A 7,958-nucleotide genomic window follows, 5' to 3' on the forward strand; every position below is an offset into this window, starting at 1 on the left:
ATGATTTTACCCCCAAATCCAAAATTATAACTGCAAATCCATGTTTCTCTGCCTGGAGTCCAGTTGTTTCTGTGAATTGCAGCGATCCATTTTTTCTGTATAGGTTTCGGCAGTCTGTAAAAAAAATACCTCAGATTTTGCGTTAAGGCTATTTGTACAGTCAATCGCAAATCTCTTTCCCGTTTTGGATGTGTTTTGTGTTTTTAGCGGCATTCACGCTGAAAGCTAATGCTGCCACTCAAGTCTTTTTTATTTATTTATTTTTTTACTGCCACTCAAGTCTTTTTCAAGTCTAACGGCCAACGGTGACGTCACGTGCATACCCGCTGTTTTAGTCATCCTAACTGAGACTTAAAAATTGTCAGTCCTCTTTGCTCTGAGATGTATTTTTCATTCTGTGAGAACATATGTGTGGCATGAGAGCGCCATGGCTTGTCTGACAAAGCAACAGTAACTAAAGGGGGCGGCTTTATGCGAAAGGTCAATTTTGGGACTAACAATATATTGTATTATAGTAGATGTAAGTTACGTTAAACATGACTTTATGTCCCACACACTTTTTAAAACAAAGTTACACCACTGAATCTAATGTATTTAAGATTACATGTAAATAGTTATTACACTGTAAAAATTATTTTCATGATTTATCATGAACATTTTTTTTTTCAAAACAACTTCCATATTTAATTTGGTTCAGATAACATAATTTTGAGTTTCTGTTGATTAAACCAATCGCCTCAAATTATTAATTTCAATGAACTCAAAATTTTAAGGCAACCAGGTAACTTATTTTTTTTTTTAAGTTGAATCAACAGTTATTTTTACAGTGTACAGATCACTGGCTTTTGTTGAATTTTAAACACGCAAGGCCATATTATCAGCAAACTATTTAGAAGTGCCACACCAACGTCTTTACAGGGCATTGTGCCACAGATGACTTCAGGACAAAAAACACCCAACAAAGCGCAGTCAAAGTTCATTTTATTGATAGTGCCAATATAGATCAGTTCAGATTAGAGTATATGAGAAGGAATTTATTGATGCCATCATATATAAAACATTAGACCTTTTCGTGAGAAATGAAGATGTGAGAAGCTACAGTTATACAAAGGCACAATTATTAGAAATAAATTCACCATTGTGAGATACAAAACGGCCTTTTTATTATGAAAAAATGGGTTCCCATGGAAGCTGGCCTAAAACTTGCTACACTGCAAAAACAAAGTTAAAAGAAAAAACAGTTTTTTATGCAAGACTTTTATTTTGAAAGACGTGCGTTTTGAACATACACTGTAAAAAAAAATATGGACGTAGTGTCCGTGACATTACCCGTAAATTTCTGAAGAGCATTTTTGAAGCGAAAAAATTCAAAGAGCGATAACTGGACTGAGTGGCAAAAGAACCTGTTGCATGACTGGATTTAATAGGGGAAACTGCGAAAACGCGAGTAAAACAAACGATTACACTAATGGTTGGGCTCGAAAGTGTTCCTTATAGCGTGTCAAAGAAAACTAATCCATGGATATTGACATGCAACCAGGATTCGTGTTTCCTGACATTTATATGTGCCTGATTTCTCCGCCGGGGAAATACATAGAGCAAATCGCTTTATAGAAATACAAAATAGGTAGGTTTAAATCGGAGTCATCACTTATATCAATGTTATATATATGTTGTCATATCGTCCAGCCCTAAAGCTCGTATAGTTTTTGTCAGTGTTTATTTAAAAACACCCCATTATGCAGAATATAAGATGGTAAATTTTTAATTGATGAGTTGTCAACATAATATATAACATACAATTTATAGGATATGATTTTACCCCCAAATCCCAAATTTTACACAAAATTATAACTGCAAATCTATGTTACTCTGCCTGGAGTCCAGTTGTTTCTGTGAATTGCAGCGATCCATTTTTTTCTGTCACAGTCTGTAAAAAATATACCTCAGATTTTGCGTCAAGGCTATTTGTACAGTCAATCGCAAATCTCTTTCCCGTTTTGGATGTGTTTTGTGTTTTTACGCTGCAAACTAATGCTGCCACTCAAGTCTTTTTTATTTATTTATTTATTTTTTTACTGCCACTCAAGTCTTTTTCAAGTCTAACGGCCAACGGTGACGTCACGCGCATACCCGCTGTTTTAGTCATCCTAACTGAAACTCAAAATGGCGCCAGGTGCACTTTTTATTTTTATGTATTTATTAACTTTAAAAAAACATACAAAGACATTATGTTAATTTAGTTGCGTCGAGTCCGGGGTGAGGTACGAGTATTCAAATCCAGCATACATTCTTCTCACAGTAGAATAACTTATTATGTTGTCAGGTCCAAATAACCATGGCCACTTAAATCTCCTTGTACGATATTTATTTTGTGTAAAACAAAAATAAAATATGTGTCATGTTTCCAATGCACAATAAACACATTTACATACACATCAAGTATAATTCCACATTTCATTAGGCATTCTCTGTGGTTTCAATTAATTCTAGGCCAAAACATTGTGCTTTCGGGGAATACAGCTTGAGGAACCAATATGAACAAAGACCCATAATCAAAGTTGAGCTGAAATAATTTGAGAGAAAGATATTTACTTGATAAAGAGTTTTTTCACCACATTTACAATATGAGACAGGTTACAGTAAGGAGTAAATTTATGACATGACAGGCATATGCAAAATCAATACAAGACGTCATATTTACATATTTTTGATGTCACAACAATAAGAATGTAATAAAAATGTCTTTGATTTAATAATGACTGATTTTATATATTTTACCATTATATATTCTAGATAGATTATTTAAAAATGTATAAAAGTATAAGATAAGATTCATTGCTCCTTTAGTTTTTGTGTGTCTGATCATCAGTCTTTTATTATGGCATCAGTAATGGTGGCATCTTTCTCCAGGTCCACAGTGATTTTCTTGCCAACCAGTTTGAAGATGTTCTCTGGTCTCATGCCGTGTGGTTCAGGCCACTTTTACTGTCAGCATGTCGAGAGTTAATGTCTGACCCTTCTGCAATGGTTTCCGAGCCACCACTGACTTCCCCAACTGCAAGAAAGGAGATAAAGAATTGGGCAAAAGCTACCTATTGATTTTAAACAAAGAATGACCATTATATCTGACCTTGCTGTGACAGGAAGCCTCACAGGGCAGCATCTGTTTGATTGGCGAGCCCATTGCCATCTCAACCGTCCTGATTGCTTTCACCAGCTCCGCCAGCTCTGCCGGCTCCAGAGATGCTGCGTGGTCACTGCCTTTCCAGCTCTTATCCAGGGTCACATGACGCTCCAGGACCTTTGCCCCAAGTGCCACAGCAGCAACAGACACATGGATGCCCGTCTCATGTCCAGAATAGCCTATGGGAATGTCTGGAAACTCCTTCTGGAACTCCTGCATAGGAAAAGAGAAACAGAAAGATTTCAAACTACTCTGCTACTACTAAAAATGTAAACATTTTCTTCAGTATTTTATGAATATTATGAAGATTAGATTAAAGCTATTTGTGTCTTACAGGGATCAGGCTGAGGTTGACGTGCTCTATTGGCAGTGGATAAGCGCTGGTGCACTGCAGGAACGTGAAATTGGGATTGTGCTTCTTGACGGTTTGGTAAACACAACGCATGGTCTCCATAGACTGCATTCCACTAGAAATCACCATGGGACGACCTACACAAATACGCCAAAATATTAGCTTCAAGAAATGGCTGCTTCTGGGAGAAAATAAGGTCAACTTTTTAGTCATTAACACATTAAGATGAGTTCACACAGCCAGTCCAACATTAAACTCCAAAAAATCCACACCAGGATTTCTAGGTTTCATTCGCTCTGCTTTCTGGCCAATCAGAACTGTCTATACGTAATTGCCCAGGTGCTCCAGAATAACTGATTTCAAGTGCACAAGAGAAGCTACTCAGATTCAGTTCTCATTTGTGAGTCACTGTGGATAGTGTCTGGAATGTTATGTAAATAGAGGAACATTGTGACCTTGGCAGTGAATATGACAGACCTCCGTCAACAGTTTTCAGCAACAACTCTCTTAAATTTGTGTAACAACAGCTTCTGGACTTTTCATTTGAAATGAGTGTCAACGTCACTGAGTTTTACCTTTTTTGGCGGTTTTCTCCAGGTAAGGGATATTGTTGGTGTCAGCTGAGGCAACTTTGAAAAACGGCACATTGATTTCATGAAGAAATTCTACAGCCATCTGATTGAGGTAGGGAGAGGAAAAGTTATGAGATACATTTCAATTTACTGGGTCTCTGAGGGACATTTGCAAATCAAAATTCATGGTAACATGCATATATTCTCTTGCTATAACCGTTGGGACCCTCTTTCATTTGTTCACCTCATCCATCCCTGATGCAGTAAAGAAGATGCCAACTTCATTGGCGTACTGTTGCAGCTCTCTGTACTGCTGGTGACTGAACTCCAGATGGTGCTTATGAGCTCCGTAGGTCGGGCCCCAGGCGTGAGGGGACGTATAGGCACGCTCCAGAGCCTGCTTGGTGAATCTGTGTTCGATCTCGCTCTTTTGAAACTTGGCACAATCGGCTCCACAGTCCTGAATGGAGATAAAAGGGGAAGTAGAAGTGGATTTGGTTGACAATAAACAGGACTTTTTGAATGAAAAATGAGTTTTAGAACGCTGCAAATGACGTTAGCAAAGCGGTTAAAGACTTCCGTCTTGCACACATTTACGTTGAAAAACAATGGAAAAGTATAGCACAGTGAAATGGAAAAACACATTCTGTGTGAACAGCCCTGTTTCTGTGTCCTGTTTCCAGGTCATTTCTTCTGTTAAGAAAATACAGGTAAAATCATTAATATATAAAAAAAATTAGTTTCTAACTTAAATTGGTCTTTTAATTTGTAATTTTTTATATGCGAACTGTGGTTTTGGGGCTTCCCCTGCTCGTGCTAACATTGACATCTATATATCTCACTGCTCCCCCCTCCCCCTTGGTTTGAAACATGAAAAGAACCGGCATCAACGCGGTATCAGACTTCACATCTGATAAAGCAGTACTTTACCTTGGCCATTCGGATCATTTTTTTGGCGATTTCTATGTCTCCTTGATGGTTCTGTCCAATCTCAGCGATGATAAAACAGGGGTTGGAGCCCCCGATTTTTCTTCCAGGACAAAGTTCAAATTTAGCAGACATTTTATCAGACTATTTTTTTTTTTGATTTAAGAGGCTGGAGATGTGATCACAGGTGTGCTTGCATCTAGCAAAGGGGCTGGAAAGAAGGGCACGCTATAATTTAAAGTGACAAGTGCTCCACCCTAACCATTGCAACCTCCTCCCACACACCCACAAAGTGCATATAACATTTATAGTTAGTAATTGTAAAAAAAAAAAAAAAAAAGTGATCTAGATTACTTATTTTAGGTAATGTATTCTGACTACTTTTTTATTACTTGTACCATATTGAGATAAAAATAAAAAGAAAGAGCAAAAGCATTAAATATTACATTATGTCAGGGTTTCCCAGACAGCAGGGGTTTGTGAGTTTATTGAAAAGCTATTAAGTAATTAAATCATAATTAATAAATAATAATTATAATCAATCATTTTAAAATAAAAACAACCAAAATAAAACATTTGTTCACCTGTCCCCCTTAACTGTCATCAGAGAACTGTGAACTTTTTATTATTATTTATTATTGGCTTTATTTTATTATTGACCTAACTTAAATGTGAAATGATTTCTGTAAATGCAGTGATCAAATGCTCTGAGTTTTCAGTTATATGATATGATACTCATATGATAGTCACATGATAGTGGCTGGTCTGTGTGTGCAATTCCACAAACTTCAAAGGCCTTCTGAACGTATACAAGCAGTAGACTTTTATAGAAAGGAACATTTAAAATATAGCGAAGAAGTAGAATCAATGAATCATGAATAATGTACTGCCATTGTGAGAATTACACGTAGAAAAGTAACTGTAGTCTCATTAAAATTATTTTAAAATGTAATACAATCTAATTACAAGTACTTAATTTTTTGGAATCTAATCATAGGCGTAATTTTTGGGTGGGACACGTCCCCACCTCTTTTCACCAGGGTTGATATTGTCCCTACCACTTTTTGAAACACCTTGCAGCATGGATGCACCTAATACACATGAAACATCTCCAGTTGACTAAAATTACAAAATTTGCTGAGACTTTGTTTCATACCAAAAGTAACCTGCTCTGTCTTGTCTGTCGACATGTTGTCAGTCCTCTTTGCTCTGAGATGTATTTTTCATTCTGTGAGAACATATGTGTGGCATGAGAGCGCCATGGCTTGTCTGACAAAGCAACAGTAACTAAAGGGGGCGGCTTTATGCGAAAGGTCAATTTTGGGACTAACAATATATTGTATTATAGTAGATGTAAGTTACGTTAAACATGACTTTATGTCCCACACACTTTTTAAAACAAAGTTACACCACTGAATCTAATGTATTTAAGATTACATGTAAATAGTTATTACACTGTAAAAATTATTTTCATGATTTATCATGAACATTTTTTCTTTTTTCAAAACAACTTCCATATTTAATTTGGTTCAGATAACATAATTTTGAGTTTCTGTTGATTAAACCAATCGCCTTCATTGTATTAACTCAAATTTTTAATTTCAATTAACTCAAAATTTTAAGGCAACCAGGTAACTTTTTTTTTTTTTTAAAGTTGAATCAACAGTTATTTTTACAGTGTACAGATCACTGGCTTTTGTTGAATTTTGAACACGCAAGGCCATATTATCAGCAAACTATTTAGAAGTGCCACACCAACGTCTTTACAGGGCATTGTGCCACAGATGACTTCAGGACAAAAACGCCCAACAAAGCGCAGTCAAAGTTCATTTTATTGATAGTGCCAATATAGATCAGTTCAGTTAGAGTATATGAGAAGGAATTTATTGATGCCATCATATATAAAACATTAGACCTTTTCGTGAGAAATGAAGATGTGAGAAGCTACAGTTATACAAAGGCACAATTATTAGAAATAAATTCACCATTGTGAGATACAAAACGGCCTTTTTATTATGAAAAAATGGGTTCCCATGGAAGCTGGCCTAAAACTTGCTACACTGCAAAAACAAAGTTAAAAGAAAAAACAGTTTTTTATGCGAGACTTTTATTTTGAAAGACGTGCGTTTTGAACATACACTGTAAAAAAAATATGGACGTAGTGTCCGTGACATTACCCGTAAATTTCTGAAGAGCATTTTTGAAGCGAAAATGCACGTCACTCTCGGATAACTGAAAATGGGCAAAGAGGCGGGACGTGGTTGTAGCTGAGGTTGCTGAAACCACTCCCACCTAGCACGACGTGATCATGTAAGCAGGCAAAGGAGCTATCTATCTATAATATTAATAAAGATAAGTTATATCATTAGAAAGTTCTAAAGGTTTACTGTCAATCTACGGTGTCTTTTTTACGATATAGATGCTCCAGCAACAGTAATATTGTAATTTGTGTCGGGTGTGAAAATGACAACAGGCAAAATCATAAAGGGAATTCATACCTTTGTAATGAAATAGCGATCGCGAGATGAATACAATCTGTCGCACTTGGGTAAAATGTCCATGAGCGTCCATTGAAAAACAAACAACAGTACTTTTTGTCCACAAAAGCGTTAAATCCGTGAAATATTGATACATTGTCCATTGTTTGCATCACATTTCTTCTGAATGACCTGCTCTTCATCATCGTTCTTCAAGAAATTACGCAATCTGAGCAGTTTATGTTGTAAACTAACGCAGCAAGTCATATTATTTTATAATTGTATAAAATAATCCCGAAAAAAAAGCACAAACATGGCAGAAATGCCAAATTCAGCGGCTGGAATTAGCTGAGGTAAAGTGACGGCTCACAGACAGCAGCACAATCCACCTGTCACTCAAGTGACCACGCCCTTAATTATGCAGAACTTTAAGGCTTAATATA

General features: G+C 36.4%; 1 pseudogene; it reads right to left on the reverse strand.

Moving 5' to 3' along the window:
* Positions 1 to 2,868: 2,868 nt before the first annotated feature.
* LOC127507297 (sialic acid synthase-like) lies at positions 2,869 to 5,606 on the reverse strand (annotated as a pseudogene).
* Between the last annotated feature and the right edge of the window lie 2,352 nt (positions 5,607 to 7,958).

This window comes from Ctenopharyngodon idella, chromosome 24, assembly GCF_019924925.1.
Source record: "Ctenopharyngodon idella isolate HZGC_01 chromosome 24, HZGC01, whole genome shotgun sequence".
NCBI classification, from domain to species: domain Eukaryota; kingdom Metazoa; phylum Chordata; class Actinopteri; order Cypriniformes; family Xenocyprididae; genus Ctenopharyngodon; species Ctenopharyngodon idella.